General features: G+C 39.8%; 1 protein-coding gene across 1 annotated transcript in view; it reads left to right on the top strand.

Annotated features, from left to right (window-relative positions):
* Positions 1–398: 398 nt before the first annotated feature.
* VSNL1 (visinin like 1) overlaps positions 399–20,053 on the top strand; it is a 125,268-nt gene continuing 105,613 nt past the window's right edge. Inside the window, exon 1 of the mRNA XM_052649145.1 lies at positions 399–431. The gene's annotated coding sequence lies outside the window, so the exon portion shown is untranslated. The remainder of the gene's footprint in view (positions 432–20,053) is intronic.

The raw sequence follows: 20,053 nt of genomic DNA, 5'->3' as shown, positions 1-20,053 counted from the left end.
CATGCGCCAATGCCGGCTGCTTTTGGTCACCGGCCCTAGCTCCCTCTGAGCTGGGCTGCGGAGCCAGAGGAGGAGGGAGGAGGGAGGAGGGAGGAGGGGAAAGGGGAGGGGGTGCCTGGAGAGGCGGCGGCTCGCGCGCCTGCGCATCCTGCTCCAGGGACCCTAGGTTTTCTATGGGATTCCCAATCTGCAGCAGAGACCTACCGGAGCGTGTTGCGGCGGCGACTGGGCTTGCAAGGCGCGATCCAGGAGGGATTTAAGCAGCCCAGAGCTCCACTGGAAAAAAAAAAAAAAGAGAGAGAGAGCAAGAGAACCATACCCAGAGACGGCTTAACCGTTCATCCGAATTAAATATATATACATACATTTATTTATAGAGAACTGTTGAGTTTTATCATTTTCGTTAAGTGACCGTGAGCAGCGCTATAACTGTAAGTGGAAAATACAATCTTCGTTGCATTTGTGCATGTGTAGTGCAGCCAATTGTCTGGGAGACGCTTTGGTTATTGTCACCTACTTGGCTTTGCATAGATACGTCTAAATGCATGGTGTGACAATAGCTTTGGTTAATGCTAAACGTATACTGTTAGTCCATGGGGGACCCTTTGGAATAATGGGGGGTGGGGGAAGGGGGAGTGTTTACAGGCGGCGTGTTTGGGGAATTGCCTTAGGCTAGATTTAAGACAGGTGAAACTGAGGTGCTTTTTAAGTGTGTCTATATATAGGCAGATTTCCTTACACAGATTTAAGTAGCTAATGGACCGATTGTGAAGTTTTCCGGTTGCTGATAAAACTATTGAGCGGTTGCAGTCAAGTACCAACCTGTCATCCGTGGGGCTGGTGCACCATTTTTCTCACCGTGGAAGAGGAGCGAACGTGTTTGTTAAGTAAAACTGAGTGGACGAGATGATGTGGAGACCAAGATTGGTTTCCAAAGTGGGATGTTTAGAACCACAGGGCTAGGCGCAAAATCAGCTCATTTCTCTGTTAGTGTTTAGAAATGAGAAGATAATTTTTCGGTTTTGATTTTCCGTCACGATGGTGAATGGGCAGAAAGAGGAAAGATGTTCAACCACCCGGTCAGCCCGGTCTATTTTGAACAGAGTATGAGACTCAGAGCCTTTGAATGGGGACTGACAGATCCAAACTAGTTACCTGCCTTTGCATGCTGTATTTGCATTCCAGAATGCAGGGTTGAAAAAATATAAAACCAAATGTTTTACCTTTGGTAGTGTTTCTTTAAAGGAGAAAAGGTCGTTCTGTGTTTTGAGTTAAAATGGATTGTTCCTTGCCCAGATGCTGAAGAAGGGTCTTTGCAAGGTCAAACCCTCTGTGGAAATCAGGGGGTCTGGGGAACTGGGGAAGGGTGCAGGAAATGGTGATGCTCTCTGTGGGTGCTCAGCACTGCAAGGAGATGCCAGAATGAGAATACATTTTTCTAGAGTTGCCCTCCTGTCCATATTTTGGAGATCAAAATGAAGTGGAAATGCTAGTGGGTGTAGAAAAAAAAGTGTATACTATCTGTCACATCTCACTTGGAGACAAGAGGACCCAGGGAAACTGTATTTCTACATATTGAATTTTTCAATTTAAAGGAATTTCACATTGAAAAAATTAAGAATGAAACTCTTGAGAAGACACTACCGTTTAAACTGGCTATTGTTGTCTTTGGTGGAGGCGGCCGGGTGGGGTGGGGGGAGGCGCGGAGGGGGTGGTTGTGGTATAGAGGGGTCCTGCATCATTGAACACCCCACTCTTGAGCACACACTTATTAAGCTTCAGTGTTTAACCCCAGAAATTGCTGCTCTGAAGCAGGCAGGCAGAATGGCATGAGGCAGGCAGACAGGACAGAGCATGGCCAGTGTGCTGAATTTCCACAGAAAAAGCAGATCCAGTTTCTATGATGAAATGAAATACATTTTACTCCAAATAGGACAAGCCATTTTAGACTCTTGACCCTTTAGTCAGTTCAACTATTTGGAACCTTTCAAAGGAATCTACATTTTTTTTTTAAGTGGATGAAATTTGAAGTAGAAAATTCTAGAATATCCTCTCCTTGGAAACCTAAAGTGTAAATCATACGGCCTTCTCGGTCCCTCCTTTCTTTACTCCAGGGCAGAAGGACCAGTCGTTTGTCCTAACTGAGCCATACTCCTTGTCATCAGTGAAAGTTGGGACAGCTCTCTGAATGGTGCAGGTGCAACACTGCATTGATAAATGAGTGGAGGAGAAAGAAGGGGGAAACCTGGTGTGAAAGCTCATAGATGTTTTCTCCCAGATACCCTGGTTCATAAGGCTGAGTTACAGAGAATAGCATCGGGCAGAGACCTTCGAAAACATCTAGTCCAAATCCGTTGTTTTATAGATGAGAAAATTGAGGCCCAGGGCCATGAAGCCAGGGGAAAGTCAATTAACTTTGAGTCTATGGAATAAAGAATTAAAGAGTAATGTTGAGGGAAAATGTTCCCTTCTCTCTGCACTTATCACATCCTCAGTGACATCGCTGAGGTCTTAAAATAAATAATTGCCTGCTCCCAGCACATCTTTCAAGAGTCCCCTGAAGGTTCCTTTTTACACCGCTGCACCTCTCTTTGCCTCTCTTTTTTGGTAAGGCCTCTATCTCTTTTTTCTGTTGCCCCTCACTTCTAATATACCCACTTCATTAGATGTTTAGTCTGGCTTTCCTGGCATCTCAGTCAGTTCCTTTGGAATCCTTCGAGTTTTTGGAGAGAACTGACAAACCAATTGGAATCTTCAGCTCCCGTTTGAAAACTGTCCAGGCCCATCGCCAACCCCTCTCTGCTCTGTTCCCCCAGAACCTTTCAGGGAATCCAGCCTTCTGAGACACTGCAGGCATCTCCCCTTCTGGTCTACCTGTCTTACCTCCTTCAGCTCTGCTGCAGCTGCAGGCACTGGGACCTAGCAGAGTGAGGAAGTTGCAGTGTCAACACACAGCAGGCGCTGCCAGCTCGCCTCTGGCTCCTAGAAGGCAGAACCCAAATCCAAGATGCCTAGCTGTCTCCAGCCTTCATGGAAATCCACCAGGCAAAGCCACCTGCAGAGAGAGGGACTGAAGGCTGGGCGGGAAGACTGAAGGAAGACACCTGACTGTTCCTTCCTGAAGAAGGCGCTATAGAGGAGAGCAGAGCAGCTTTTTAAAGCCTTCAGCGCTTTTAAAGCACAGTCTTGCTGGACAGGGACTGCAAAGCAGGCAATAATAATACCTGCCTAATTTGCCCTCTTCTTTCCTTCTTTTTAAATCTCTTTTCCACTCATTTGCTTTCTCTATTTCTCCCTCATATTCTCCCTTCCATACAAATTGCTTGAGTATCTGTGCCATGAAGCTCTAGGCCTTTTAAGGATAATTCAGTCACCCCTGTCCCTTCTCCCCAGGCACTCAGGAACTATCACAAATGTCCCCTTTGGGGAAATGCCAGGAATTCTTACCTGAAAAAGCTGAGAAGTTGGGGGAGGCTTGAGAAAGACAAAGTCTGAGACTCTTCCTCATTTGAGAGATAAGCTAAATACACTTGGCAAGTGTTGAAGCTCAGAAAGCAAAGTACTGTGTTTCTCAACACATTTCCCAATTAACAGTTTAACTTAACCATTTCCCTCATGGTAAACTTTTGCTGAGTTGGGATGAGCTCTGTCTTGGAGAGAGTCTGTCCCTCACACATCCTCTTGGGTCAACTGTCACCTGGCCTTGCTATTCTGTTCTGAAAACAGGCATGTCCAAGCTATTCTATACACCACATACCTTATACAGAGGTCAGAGACTTGTAGCTACTAAAGATGCTTTGCTTTGCTGTGGTGTGAATCTCATTCTGTAAAAAGACAGCATGATTAGAAATGTCCTGAGCAAGCTATAGATTTTTCTATGTCTTTTTTTCAAGCAAACATCCAGTTCTCTTTATTGGGATGTAAATAAATCTCGTAGCACTACGAGTCATATGAGAGGTTTACAGTGGTCCCTAGTACTCTATGTAGGAGGGTTTTAAATAAGACAGCTATCGATAATTAAAAGCGAATTAGTTCAATCAAGTTACAGTATCATCCTTCAGATTAAAGTGCTCTGACATTAACTAATGTGGCAGCAAACAGGATCCTGAGAAGGAATCCCAGTGCCAATCGTCTTGCCTCTTAACTTCAAAACAAGAACAAACAGTTCGTGTAATAACCGCTCTCTCCTCAAGCCCTGCCCACCCCCTTGGCCTGTGACATTCTCTCCTGAGGAGAGATGTCGGGATTTGATGAGATTCTGTCTCAACTGGGACAAAGAAAAATGAGTAATATGGAAAACATTCTAATATCGGGTTACTAACAAATTAAAGTAAACAGATTACCTGACGACTCTGTTTAGTTGCTGATTCATGCCCGGCTCTTTGTGACCCTGTGGACTGTACCCACCAGGACCCTCTGTCCATGGGATTCTGTAGGCAAGAATACTGGAGTGGGTACGTTTTCTATTTGGGTTGCATGTATATATGGATTCCAAACCTTGCTGAGGAGCTCCCTGTGGAATTTCATAGAATGACAGTATAATATCAATATCAAATGCATGGTTTCCTAGTTTGCAAGAGCAAACTATGTTTAATGTCATGCCAAAGATCTTTTTCTTTGTGTTGAATAATTTTTATGTTTCTACGATTAGCAATTATTTAGGAAGATAGAAAGGCTCTTCTCATAGAGGTGATCACATGCTGTTGATCTAAGGTTGAAATTGACAATGTCCATCTCAGTTGCATTATTAGATGTAAATATATTAATTTTCTAAAGTATCAAATGGCACAGAAATAAGTGAACAAATGGTTGATATTTCTACCATGTTGGTGGTTAATTCACATAATTTATAGAGTATGTGAACTGGATGGGATCCATATAAGTTACCTAATCCATCCCTTCAATACATAAAAAATTGTAGTATAGTAAGGAACATTTTCCTGGAGGAGGGCATGGCAAACCACTCCAGTATTCTTGCCTGGAGAATCCCATGGACAGAGGAGCCTGGCAGGCTACGGTTCATAGGGTCACAAGGAGTCAGACACAACTGAAGCGACTGAGCAAGGAACATTTTATCTTAAAGACATATCTGCAATGTGAAAACACATTTCACAAGAGCAGAGATTTTAATGATCTTTTTCATATTTCCACAAAATCTATACAATGTCCTTTATAATAGATACTCTGTAGTATTTCTCAATTAACTATTCCAATAAGAATCAGTTACATATACCTTGTTAATTATGTCAAGAAATTAAATCATGTGTACTAAAAGCATGGCTTCCCTCATAGCTCATTTGGTAAATCATCTGCCTGCAATGTAGGAGACCCGGGTTTGATTCCTGGGTTGGGAAGACCCCCTGGAGAAGGAAATGGCAACACACTCCAGGATTCTTGCCTAGAGAATCCCATGGACACAGGAGCCTGACAAGCTACAGTCCACGGGATTGCAAAAGTGGGACACGACTTAGTGACTAAGCCACCACCACCACTAAAAGCATGCACAAAATTAGAATTGCTTCAAGTATCTTTATGTTACTAAAAGGAAAATCTAAACTAAAAGTTATTTTATAATTTATTTTCAATAAAGGGCATAAAAGCACTATGCTAATACCTTTAAGCATGCTTTTTAATGTACTTACAGAGTATACTCCCTTTTATCTCTTCATAGGTAAAAAATGTAAATTATTTTATGTATTTACAAGAATTGATATCAATATGTCAAAAAGGGAATATAAACCTACACGGTAGTAGATATGTATACCACGTATTTAAATCATGATTCTCTTGAGCTATGAAATTATTTTAATGTGTTTACACTGTGAAGGGACCATAACACTGGATTTCTCATTTACAGTTTGTTTCTAAAGATAGCTTATGCTCTCTTAAGTGAATCAAAATAATTTGAGTTGCTTCCAGCTTCATTCATTGAGAACTCCACAAATGGAATCTTAGGGGTACTTTAGAAACTACTTAATGAATGAAATAGATATGCAATAGAAAATTACTGAGGAATCCTCAAAGAGGTTTGACATCTTAATAACAAGGTTTTATGAATACATTAAAGATGCTCTATACCCTTATCAGCTAACTTAAAGCATGCAAGTCGGGTAATTTGTGGTGATTCTTTTGTTTCACTCTGGATTTCTCCATTGCCTTCCTTAACTGCATTTCTAACACAGATGACCTGCTGTGTAGCCATCAATTGTTTTTTTTAAAAAGAGAGTGCACTGTATTTCTAACCATTTGTTGGATTATTTTGAGGTGAATAACATATTTCCTTTTGTTCTAAATTACACTTAAGATTTGGAATATTCTCATTCACCAGCAACCTTCAAGCTCACTATATCTAATACAATAATTGCAGAACTTTTTATAGAAAATAAGACTCTCAAAAAGGGTTCATTTTTATGAAACATTGCTCATAAAAGGCAACATGTTAACAAATTAGCTAAATTTACTTGCAACTTTTATATATCTATAGAATGAATATGACTTGTTTATTCTTATTCATATAAGGACTTTTCTAAGAAATATGTCCGTTTAAATGTATTTTTTTTCTCCTTTCTTTGGATCTTATTTATTATCTCTCAGGCTCTGAAAGACTGTGAACTTTTGAAGAGCTGAATGTAAATAGATTTTTTGCAAATTATTAACGTGTTCAATGTGCTTTGCAGCCTTGGTAAATTTTTTCCAGTGCGAACAACTAGATCCTAATATTTCTGCTGTTTCATAGTTTAGAATGTTTATTGCAGTTGAAAGCTTCTCAGAATAGTAGATTTTGATGCTGCTAGAGTCTCGTGTTTTACATTTTGCCTTAGCTTTACTAACTTGTGATTAGTGTATTTATTTTTGACTTATTGAAACCCAGTCTTAAATTATGAGTGAAATTTTCCATTGGAGGCCCATTAAGGATTATCAATAAAGTTGACATGCTTATTAATATAATATCTTATTTTTAATATGTGGAATAGTGCTGTACAAGTTTGATTTTCAATTAGCAACTTCTGTTCTGGAGTTTTTTGGCTTTTGATGTTATGAGCTAATGAAAGACTATCAATTTTGTTTATTCCAGAAGTTCAAGTGTTTCTGAAATTTATACGTAAGGTGCATGGTATATGCTTTCTTGTTCGTATGTGAAATTTTATGAAAAATAAAAAAGAAATTGTGAAATAAGTTTAAATTCTAAACAAAATTGTTAGTTTTTCTTTTCAGTGTTTATAAAGATACTTATTCCTCAGAGTGAGATGAAAATCATCCATGCAATCTTCTGCCATTTTTAATTAGTAAATGGAAAAATTCCTCAATTCTCACCATTTCAATTGGCTCAAAAGAAGTTATGAAAGTGTAAAATGAGTTTTCAAGCTAGATACACTTAGATAAAAATCCCTAATTCTGCAGTTTATTAGTTCTATGACCTTGAATATATTGTTTAACCTGTCAAGCTCAGTTTCCATTTAAAATTGGATTCTTGAACAGAAATAGAAGACTATGTATTAAAGAATATAATATAATGCCTCATTATTGAAAATGTGCAATTAATGATAGTCATTATCATTACTGTCATTTCTTTTATCAGAAATTAATGGTTCATAAACCACTTTAGTCTCTGAGTTATAGTAATCCCACTCATAATAGAATCTCTGAATAAGAAATTGAACTATGACCAATGAACAGTTAACAGTGCTTAACCTACCTGGTAAAAAAAAATCCATTAAGTAAGTGTGCCAAGCACTGTGTAGTCACTGGAATCAACATTAAATAAGTTACAATCTCAGCCTTCAAGGAATTTATGCCTACTGAGGAAGGTAAGCACAGTTGAGTAAGTCAATTGAAACAAAAATATGGTATAGATGCATAAAGGAAAAAATTTGTAGAAGAAATGCCTCCACTGAGACCTTATTCTCATTCTTATTTCTTTCATTCTTTCCTTAAATGCATCTCCTTTCATTATACTGTTTCTTTGCCATTGTTTTCCTACCATGAAATACCAACATATAACTGGACACAACAGAATATGGAACCAAGAAGATATTTTTAAGCTTGTTTCCTTATTGAATACATTTTAAGGTCATCTATTAATTATTTTCCAATGTAGCTAAATAATGTGGCCCTTGTCTCCCACCCAAGCCTCCAGAGAGTCATTGAAAATCAGTGAAAAGAGCCTTGCCTTTGGTTTAAATATTATACAATGATACTTCTATCCTTTAATACCTTCCCAAAAAGAGCTTTCTATCTGATACTCTTTGTGCTAAATGCTAAGTTGCTTCAGTTCTGTCTGACTCTTTGCAACACTGTAGCCCGCCAGGCTCCTCTGTCCATGGGGATTCTCCAGGCAAGAATACTAGAGTGGGTTGCCATGCCCTCCTCCAGGGGATCTTCCTGACCCAGGGATGGAATCTGTGTCTGCCACACTGGCAGGCGGATTCTTTACTACTGAACCTCCAGGGAGGCCCACACACGTGTGTGTGTGTGTGTGTGTGTGTAAGTCACCCAATCATGTCCGAGTCTTTGTGACCCCATGGACTGTAGCCTGCCAGGGAAGCCCACACATACACATATACATAAATCCAAAATGGCCTTAACTGTCTTCAGCTCTTCTAAGAACTTTTTCACTTCTCCTCAGCTTTTTCCTCCATTCTCCCTCTATTTCCTGTCCAACTTACTAGGAAAACTCAAGTATATTTCTTATCTGGAGTTAAAGAGATATCTTTTTCTCCTTTTGAAGTCTGTAACAAAGTTGCACCTAAATTCTGAGGCTCTTTTCTGTAGGAGGGAGTATTGTATGATTCACAAAATTAGGTAGGAGTTTTGATTCTAATTAATTTGGGGGCTTTTTTTCTCATTTTTGAAATGGGGTCATATATCCACCTTGGTCCTAATATGTGTGTGTGTGTATGTCTGTGTATGTGTGTGTATCTCACATGTATATGTATACCAGAACACACCTGCCACTGCAGGAGACATAGGAGACACGGGTTCAGTCCCTGGGTTGGGAAGATCCCTTGGAGGAGGGCATGGCAAGCCAGTCCAGTATTCTTGCCTGGAGAATCCCATGGACAGAGGAGCCCGGGAGACTACAGACCATAGGGTCACAAAGAGTTGGACATGACTGGTGTGTGCACCCACGCACACCACTTAAAAGAAGGTCAGTTTCGTTCAGTCGCTCAGTCGTGTCTGACTCTTTGTGACCCCATGAATCGCAGCACTCCAGGCCTCCCTGTCCATCACCATCTCCTGGAGTTCACCCAAACTCATGTCCATCGAGTTGGTGATGCCATCCAGCCATCTCATCCTCTGTCGTCCCCTTCTCCTCCTGCCCCCAATCCCTCCCAGCATCAGGGTCTTTTGCAATGAGTCAGCTCTTCACATGAGGTGGCCAAAGGACTGGAGTCTCAGCTTTAGCATCAGTCCTTCCAGTGAATACCCAGGACTGATCTCCTTTAGGATAGACTGGTTGGATCTCCTTGCAGTCCAAGGGACTCTCAAGAGTCTTCTCCAACATCACAGTTCAAAAGCATCAATTCTTCGGCTCTCAGCTTTCTTCACAGTCCAACTCTCACATCCATACATGACCACTGGAAAAACCATAGCCTTGACTAGATGGACCTTTTTTGGCAGAGTAATGTCTCTGCTTTTCAATATGCAATGTAGGGTTGTCATAACTTTCCTTCCAAGGAGTAAGTGTCTTTTAATTTCATGGCTGCAGTCACCATCTGCAGTGATTTTGGAGCCCCAGAAAATAAAGTCTGACACTGTTTCCATCCAACTATCTCATCCTCTGTCATCTCCTTCTCCTCCTGCCCTCAATCTTTGCCTGCATCAGGGTCTTTTCCAAGGAGTCAGTGCTTTGCATCAGGTGGCCAAAGTATTGGAGCTTCAGCATCAGTCCTTCCAGTGAATATTCAGGATTGATTTCCTTTAGGATTGACTAGTTTAATGTCCTTGCAGTCCAAAGGACTCTCAAGAGTCTTTTCCAACACGACAGTTCTAAAGCATCAATTCTTCAGCACTTAGCTTTCTTTATGGTCCAGCTCTCACATCCATACATGACTGCTGGAAAAACCATAGCTTTGACTAGATGGACCTTTGTTGGCAAAGTAATGTCTCTGCTTTTTAATATGCTGTCTAGGGTTGTCATCGGTTTTCTTCCAAGGAGCAAGTGTCTTTTAATTTCATGGCTGCAGTCATCATCTGCAGTGATTTTGGAGCCCAAGAAAACAAAGTCTGTCACTGTTTCCATTGATTTATAATGCTCTTCATAAATCTTGTCAGAGGATATCTGCCAACCTTTAATTATCTTTCAACCTTCATACTCTCCCTCCCCTACCTTTTCCTCCAAGGTGCCTTGAGTGTGTTTTAAACATTCTAATGACATCCTTACTTCACTTCTTTGCTTCAGGTCTAGCACTATCACTTCTATATTTTTGGTCCAACTAATGTCCATCAAATAACATCAAATAAATGGCAGAAAGGGAGCCCTCAGTGGAGTACATAATACCTATTGCAGAGCATGTTCATGCCAGGGTTGGCCTCTCAGAGCCTTCGTTTGTTGAGCATTTGTAGAAGTGTATACTGATGTAAGTTAGCAAGGAGCCGAGAACAGCTCTCAAAGTGTGGGTGAGGGAGAGGTGTGCCTACATACAGATACATAAATACATACATACTTACATGCATGATACAATAAGCTCGGTATGTTGTCATAGGTTGTTTTACAGTTTAAGGAAAAGATTCAAGAGCAAATAACTTTATAATAAATCAGCACTTTTGAGATGGCATTAAAAGGAAGGCCTTGTTGAAAGTCTTCTCATTCTAGGTGAAGTGGCAGATTTGAAAGTGAAGGAGGTTTTAAGGCTTCCCAGGTGGTGTGATGGTAAAGAAACTGCCTGCCTATGCAGATACGGTTCTGCTATCTGCGGTCTGCCGGTGCAGATAGGAGATGCGGGTCAGTCCCTGGGTCAGGAAGAACCCCTGGAGTGGGAAATGGCAACCCATTCCTGGGAAGTCCCAAGAACAGAGGAGTCTGGAGGGCTACGGTCCATGTGATCCAAACAGACACAACCAAGCACTCGCACATTAAGGACATTTTAGACTTTGTTTGTTTAAAGAAATATTTCCAAAATACTAATAGTTATTTCCCCTTGAACAGTCTTGTGGAAACCCTTTTCGACATAGATAATATTTCCAACATCCCAGTCTTAAATTGTTTTCAGTGCATATTTTCTTATTAATAGTAAGTCTGAGTGGTCCTGTTGTGAAGACCCAGCATATGTTTTGTTTGCTTAACCTTATGTTTCCAAACCTTTTTGCACAGGCAGGTTATCTTAAAATGCGCTTGTTAACCATCTCATTGTGGTTCTGAAGAACCCAATTGGAAAATAAGGACAAAAACTGAACTATGTATTGAAAGGTACTTTAGGACAAGGAGCCATTAATTGTGTCTTTTAGGTATCAAAGTTGTGTTTTAGGTATCATAAGTACAAAGTCTTGCAAGAGTTACTTTACTTTTCTGAGTTTTAGTTTTGTCATTTAAAAATAAATACGAGATTTTCTTCCTTCTCTTTTCCGGTTAGGAGTTTATTGTGAGTTTGAAATGACTTTTGAACATACGCTATAAACTGGATAGGGCCAAGTAAGGGTAGGAGACTTATGATCATTATTCAACTTTAGAATTTTAGTTTATCTCTTATTTTAAAAAGATAAATTAAGAATCAGAGTACTGATCTGGGGCAAATTATTGCAATGACATTATATCTACTAAAAGAAGTCCTCTGCCCCCTATCCTCTCCTACCTCGGTTCCTAGTATGAAATGGCAAACGTATGGTAACTATAACTAGGTTTTCACACAGTAAAACTGAAAAGGTGATTTTAAAATAAAATAAATCTGGAGGGGAAAATCAAATTATTTAAAATTGTAGGCACATCAACTTCTGGTTTTTTTCCTCAGAATTTCTCATATAATTGAGCCCACAGTGTTTCTCAGTGGAGCAAGCATGTTCCAATTTTCAGAGGTGCTCTTATGGAAAGAGAGGCAAGCGTGGCCATGCCCAAGTGTTTGTTCCAGGAGACAAGCTTTGGCAATAAGACTTTTATCCCAATGGAATAAACAGGTCTGTGAGAGTCACTGGGCCTTACATTCGTGAATGCAGCATGTAGAACTGAACAACGCAAGGATGGGGGAAAATGACTGAAGAAACAAGAGACCTGTATATGTCTGTGCCCAAAGAGAATCCATTTCAAACAAGGTCTGTGCCTCTCAGTGCAGGCCAGCAGGAGCAATGACTTCCCCTCGGGGACAATGGGAATCATTTCTCATGAGTTTCCACAACCCTGGTTATCAAAATCTGATCCTTTCCTCGGAATCCTCCCCTAGTCGTCTTAGCCAAGCGTTTTCTCTCAGGCTTCTTACCACACCTGAACTCATAGCTCCTTGCGTATGTGCCAATTCTCCTAGGAAACTGGAAGTTCCTTGAAAAGAAATCTGTCTGATAAATTTTCAGGTCCCCTCTAGAGAGGTGTGCCACTGGAGGGCAGTTGAATAGGGGTGGTAGCATGTCAAGTGTTTGTTGCCCCATTAATAAGTCGTAAAGAGTGGCAATCACCAGCCAGGCACTATTAAAGAATTCGCAAACACCTAGGCTTATGAGAAGCAGCATTTGGGCGTCTGACTCACAGAGGGTGTTGATGGCTAGGTTACACCCTACCTGTAAGAGAAAGACTGCCCATTTCCTATATAACCTCCTTTTCTTGGCCCCTCCCTGGAGCAGCAGAGCAAAGAGTGAAAGAGGAAAGCAAGCAGAATAAAGAACAGATTACAATCTCCTCTCTTCTGCTTACTTCAAAACTGAGCTGAGAAAGGAGAGACGAGGTTGGATATATAGTGGAAATTTACAGTTAAATTAGACTGAGCTTTTTAATACCTACTATAATACCTACTTTTCTGATACCTGAAAGTTCCTTGGAAAGATACAGATCCGCCCAATCTATCATCCTAGAATGGGAAAGGGAGGCACAGTTAGAGCATATTTGAGGAAGAGATGAGAAAATAAAGCTGTGTAACCAACCCATTTGACAAACTGGTTAGAAAAGAAACAATACAAAATGGCATATGATTCATCCATAAAGCAAGAGGTATAGGCCAGAATTGCTGGTGTAGGTGTTAGAAAGAAGAAACTGGTGTGAACTTGAGTGACAGAACAAAATGGTCTGGATCCAGATCACCAATGGTACAGGAGAAACTGGAAAAAATGACTTCCAAAGAGGCGCTCTGTGGACATCTAAGTACACAGAGCACTGGTATCATTCATCTTTGGCTCATAACCAAGATCAGATTCATCTGAATATTGGAAGTTATCTCTAAGCTAATTTCAGGAGAGCAAGGAAATGAAAGCAAAGATCATTTATACTTGGTAATAACATTCAATAGTAATGGTGTAAAGAATTTAAAGTGTATATGACACTGTTTGGGCTATTTACACGTTACTTCATTGAATCCACATTACAGGTCTGCAAGGTAAGCTTCATTTTATGACCAAGAAACTGTGTCTCAGAAAGTAATTTTTTCAAGGTCACACATTTACTAAGTGATAAAGGTGTTATTTAAACCAAGGGCTCTCTCTCTCTATCTTTTTGTAGTTGTTTAGTTGCTAAGTTTTGTCCAGTCTTTGCAACCTCATGGACTGTAGCCTGCCAAGTTCCTCTGTCCATGGGATTTCTGAGGCAAGAATACTGAAGTGGGTTACCATTTCCTGCTTCAGGGGATCTTCCTGACCCAGTGATCAAACCCACGTCTCCTTCTTTGGCAGGCAGATTCTTTACTGCTGAGCCCCCAGGAAAGCCTGCCTATCTACATAGGCTTTTCTTTTTTCCCTTTGGTCTTTTTTTTTTTAAAGCTTTTTATTATGGAGAGCATACACATTTGCAGAGAATGATGTAATGACTCTTATGTACCCATCACTCATTTAACCACCAAGAATCACTTTGCTTCACTTCGATACCCATACTTCCCCCTCCAATGGTTTAGTTTGAACAAATTATGACACTATGTCATTGCATCTATAAATATTCAAATATGTATGTATAAGGAGTCTTTGAAACACGTCCACAGTACTGTTATATAACCCCAAAATTATTTAATGTCATCGAATATTTAGTCAGTGTTCAAAGCTCATAAGTATTATTATAATTTATCTGAATCAGGATCTAGATAAGGTCTACGCTTCCCAGTTGGCTAGTAGATAGCTGCTGCTGCTGCTGCTGCTGCTAAGTTGCTTCAGTCGTGTCCGACTCTGTGCAACCCCATAGATGGCAGCCCACCACGCTCCTCTGTCCCTGGGATTCTCCAGGCAAGAACACTGGAGTGGGTTGCCATTTCCTTCTCCAGTAGACAGCAGCCTGTTTTATATAAAACATTTATATAAGACATGTTTCTCACTAGAGGAAAGTATGGTATGGATAAAAGAGACATGGCTTCAAATTTGAGCCTAGTTGCTCTGAACAAGTTATCTAACTTTTGAAAAGCAAAAATTATATTCCTGAGTTTAGTTGCAAGGCTTAATAGTATAATGTCTATGAAAGTGCTTAGAATAATCTCTGGCATGTACAAATATTTTAGTAAATTTTAGTTTCCTTTCCTTAAAAAAATTTAAAAGAAAAAAATAGTATACTAGGCCAAGAAACTTAAGCAAAGTTCTTGGAGTGCTTTGGCTACTGACCCTTGTGATCACTCCCGTTTTGTTTCTGGATATAAATTTGACCACAGTTTAAATCCCATGGACAAAGGAACCTGGTGGGCTGCAGTCCATGGGGTCGCTAAGAGTCAGACACGACTGAGCGACTTCACTTTCACTTCTCACTTTCATTCATTGGAGAAGGAGATGGCAACCCACTCCAGTGTTCTTGCCTGGAGAATCCCAGGGACAGGGGAGCCTGGTGGGCTGCCGTCTATAGGGTCGCACAGAGTCAGACACGACTGAAGCGACTTAGCAGCAGCAGTCCCATAATGGCTGATGACTAACAGCTCTGAATCCTCCTCACTGGCATGTTTCATGTGATTTCCCACAAGAAGAGGAAGGAAGTTTGTGAGTTTAAAATGATCTCAAGTTCAAAAAAAATGAAATGTTACAAGCTATTATCATGTCAATTAAAAGTAATAGGAAAAAATTAAAAAATGATATCATGTTAGCAGAGGTTAACATAACTTTGCATAAGTAGCATAATTAAAAAAAAAATAAATAAGGGCAATTAAAATGATCCAGGTTTGAATTTACTTTTTGTTCTTATGAACTTGGGCAAATCACTTCATTCTTCGAGATCCCAGTTTCCTAGGGTTTAAAATAGAAATTCTGAATAAGATAATCAAAATAATCTAAAGATCAGACATCAGCAACATGGGAAAATGGAAATAATATTGAGCAATAAAACCAAATTTGAATTCTGACTTCACCATTTAATGGCTGTGTGGCCTTAGGCAAATAATTTAATCTCTCTGAACCTCAGTCTTCTCAGTTGTTAAATATAAATTATAGCTGTCTCACAAAATTTTTGTGAAAACCGGAGGTTATACATACATTTTAAATAACTAGCAGAAACCAAGCATTTAATTGACACTCAGTTTTTTAATAATGAAGTAGTATTTGCTGTTCTCAAAGAGTTTTTCATTTAAATTGAGAAAATGGAATGAATTCATAATCAAGAAGCATAGAACTGAATACAGCTGACAGGCCATCTCTTGAATTGGGTACATCTAAAGCCACTCCAGTACTCTTGCCTGGAAAATCCCATGGACGGAGGAGCCTGGTGGGCTGCAGTCCAAGGGGTCGCTAAGAGTCAGACACGACTGAGCGACTTCACTTTCATTTTTCACTTTCATGCATTGGAGAAGGAAATGGCAAACCACTCCAGTGTTCTTGCCTAGAGAATCCCAGGGACGGGGGAGCCTGGTGGGCTGCTGTCTATGGGGTCGCACAGAGTCGGACACGACTGAAGCGACTTAGCAGCAGCAGCAGCAGCAGCAGCAAAGCTATTTGTGAAGTTAACAGGTACTTTATCTAGAATACGATGTTTGAATTCAAAACATATTTATAAAAGCTTATAGCCCAGTGACAGTAACATAATGTTCTTATAGTGCTTATGCCTGCTTATTTAGAAAATATAAAAGTAAGCAGTTTTTTTCTGTGTTATGTGAGAACCAGAGGTTGCTGGTGAAGAGTACTCAGATTTTTGTAGTAGGTCTATAAGTTTATACATCTGTGAATTGAAACTCACTAGGAGGTGATGTAATGCTGATAGAAGGAAGGCTAAAAATTCACACAGCATTCCAGCTAGTTTATCTGAAGTGTAGTTACTGATTTCTATGGTCAACAGCCAAGAATCACATTATTTCTCTGAATTTGAATCTAATTCACTGATTGTTATCATGGTGATTGAGTTTGCATCATTATAACAGAATATTCCAGTTTTGTGGTTGTCTTAGATTAGATATGAGTGCAGAATTTTTCTTTTTTAATTAAGTGGAGACAGAGACTGCTTTTTTCTTTCAAAAGACTTTTTAAATCTAATTTTAAAAATTCATTTGACAAAACTCCCAAAACTAGAACTAAAGAGGGTTACTGTCGGCATTCCAGATAACTCACCAAACAAAAAACCACACTTCAAGCTGCTACTCGTATGACAGCTCTTAAATGAGCTTCATTGAAAGCCAGGACTTTGCTCTTTTAAAGTACTTTTTCTGAGTAAAAAAAATAATACTTGCTCACTGTAGAAAATTTAGAAAGCAAAACTCAGAAAAAATAGAATCAGGAAAGAAAAATCAGAGAAAAGAATAAAAATCACTTACAATCTATTATTTATAGGTTATAGTTTCCTCCTTTATAAATATTTTTTTTCTGAGACTACTCATTTCTTTAAAATTTGTATTCTGCTTTTTTCCCCTTAACACCACCTTTGCAATTAAAACTGTTCACAAATGTAATTTTTCTTTAAGATTTATTTATTTATTTTTGGCTGCGCTGGGTCTCTGTTGCTACCTGCAGGCTTTCTCTAGTTGCAGGGGCTACTTTCTAGGGCAGTGCACAGGCTTCTCATGGCAGTGGCTTCTCGTGTTGCAAAGCCTGGGCTGTAGACCCTTGTGGGCTTAGTTGCTCTGTGGCATATGGGATCTTCCCGGACCAGAGATCAAATCCACGTTCCCTGCATTGGCAGTCAGATTCTTAACCACTAGACCGCTAGGGAAGCCTCACAGATGTAATCTTAGGACATTACTCTCCACTATATGCATAGAGAAGATTTGCTTCAGTGTTCTCTTACACTTACCCTTTTAACTTTTTAAAGACCGCTGAAGGGAGCATCTTGTGCACAAACTTCACTGCCTTTTTAAGAATGGACTGGACAATGTCCTTGGTATACATTTCCAGGCATCACTAGCAGAATGAGTAATTTCTTTGAATGTAGGCTTTTCTGCTTGGTGACAGAGAATGGGACTCTGGAGAAACAGTAGGCCTGAGGAGTCATAATGTTAAATAGTTTGTGAAAAATTCACCTAAATTAGTTTGTAGGTTTGGGAGACTACTTTATGAGCAGATAGCTGTATTCCTTTCAGAAGTTCTGAAAAACCTGTTCTGATCAGAACCTTCCTGAAATGTTGTTACATCTGTCACTTTGTTTTGAAGCAGGAAATAGGAGAGAGAGCCATTTCTAGACTAAGATCCCAAAACATTGTTTGATTACCGTTTTTAATAGCATGCTTTGCCTTTTTTATCATTATTACTGCTGTTACCACTATCATCAACATCCTCTTCATCGTCATTTCCAGCAGTACCCTTCCTAACCCATCTGGGAATTCCTAGAAAGCAGACACAGGGCCTCAGTAATCTTTGGATCTCTCACAGGGCCGTACACCTAATGGCCCATACACCTATGTCTCACAGGACATAGTTAGGGGCTTTAAAACAGAATTCACCCATATTTGTTTTAGCTTAAATAAATTTCTGAGTTTTTCTCTTGACAGCAAGTTTTGTTTGAAGAACTAAACATCAGACTGTTAGGCTCCTGGAAGGTGGTGAATAACATTTCCTGCATTCAGAATTTGTTCCATTTCAGGCTAGCCCTCTACCCCATTATGACACTCCCAGGACCTCTTAATAGGCAGAATTTCTCTTACTCATACAGCAGACACCTCTTGTGCCTTTACCATATGCCAGGGATCCAGTTTGATTCCAAGAGTATAAAGACCTTTAAGACAAATTTCTGTCTTCAAGAAGCTCATGATCTAAAGCCACAGTTAAATGAAGTGGGCTATATGTTAAAGGAGTGTTAAAATGATGATATTTTGATCAAACAGAATACTTACCTAGAATCTCTACCTTTTAAAACATTGTTGCTGTTGTTTAGTCGCTAAGTCATGTCTGACTCTTTGCAACCCCATGGACTGCAGTGCGCCAGGTTTCCCTGTCCTTCACTATGTCCTGGAGTTTGCTCAGATTCATGTCCATTGAGTCGGTGATGCCATCTAACCATCTCATCCTCTGCCACCCTCTTCTCCTTTTGCCTTCAATCTTTCCCAGCATCAGGGTCTTTTCCAATGAGTCGACTCTTCACATCAGGTAGCCAAAGGGTTGGAACTTCAGCTTCAGCATCAGTCCTTCAAATGAATATTCAGGGTTGATTTCCTTTAGGATTGACTGGTTTGATGTCTTTGCAGTCAAAGGGACTCTCAAGAGTTTCTCCATCACCACAGTTAAAATGCATCATTTCTTTGGTGCTCAGCCTTTTTTATGGTCCAACTCTCACATCCATACATGACTACTGGAAAAACCATTGCTTTGACTGTACAGACCTTTGCTGGCAAAGTGATGTCTTTGCTTTTTAATACGCTGTCTAGGTTTGTCATAGCTTTCCTTCCAAGGAACAAGTGTTTTTTAATTTCTTGGCTGCAGTCACTATTCACACTGATTTTGAAGCCCAAGAAAATAATATCTGTCACTGCTTGCACTTACTTTTAAAACATAGCATGGAGTAAACTGGCCAACATAAGCACATACATGGTCTCATGTGGTTCAAGGTTCATTAATTTGGCACTCTTGGTGTAAAAGAAAAACTCCTGGATCCTGACTTTTGCTATCATTTTAAAGTTGTTTTTTTTTTTTTTTTAAGATTGCTGTACCAAATGCAAGTGGTATGAAAACTCAACTTTTATGAACCTATATTTTTACATCAGTTATTATAAGAACTATATTTATTAAAGTGACTAGCCTAATAAAATAAATTATAAACTAATGCCAGTTCATCACTTCTTAAATCAGTTAGAACATTAAAAGTGATAGGCAGACGTCGGTGGTAGATGGGAAAATCATGTCAGTAGCGTTACATAGACCTAAAGTCAAACCCCAGCATTACCACTGGCTAGTTGCAGCATCTTCTGTTTTCTTGCCTGGATATGGAAAGTCTATCTTGCATCGTCCTCGTAAAGATTAAATCAGTTTATGTATGAAGCATACATATGACAGAGCTGGGGGTAGAAGGAATGTGCAATATCAGATAATTATTGTCATTATTGTTTACAGCGATAATGTGAATAATTAAGGCCCCTAGGTTCTTCCAGGACTTATTTGCACAGCAAAGCTTTTAGACTCAACTTCTATGTAATTCACCAGTGTATTCTCAAAACCAAATCCAGTGATTAGCATATACAGCATAGATGCTCAATAAATATGGATTGACTGAATCAAAGAACCCCAAGAGGTCTAAGAGATGGAATAGGGAAGTGGAAATTTCTGGTTATACGGGGAAGATATTTCAGGGGCAAAAGAACCTCACATTCTCCCGGGTTTACTCATCAGAGTTCTTTCCACTTGTCACAGTCTTACGCCTTATGAAGTTCAAATGTTCTGAAACTCCCCACAGTTAATTCAGCAAAGAAGGGGAAAAGAGGAAGAGCGCTTTTTCAGGTGTGCAGTGTTTGCAAACACTTCTGGCACTTACCCTCCCTCTGTGCCAAGGACTGTGTAGATGCTTTACTTTACATACATATTATCTCACGCATTTTCACAATAA

Source organism: Budorcas taxicolor, chromosome 11 (assembly GCF_023091745.1).
Source record: "Budorcas taxicolor isolate Tak-1 chromosome 11, Takin1.1, whole genome shotgun sequence".
NCBI classification, from domain to species: Eukaryota; Metazoa; Chordata; class Mammalia; order Artiodactyla; family Bovidae; genus Budorcas; species Budorcas taxicolor.
This window is presented reverse-complemented; position numbering and strand designations above follow the sequence as displayed.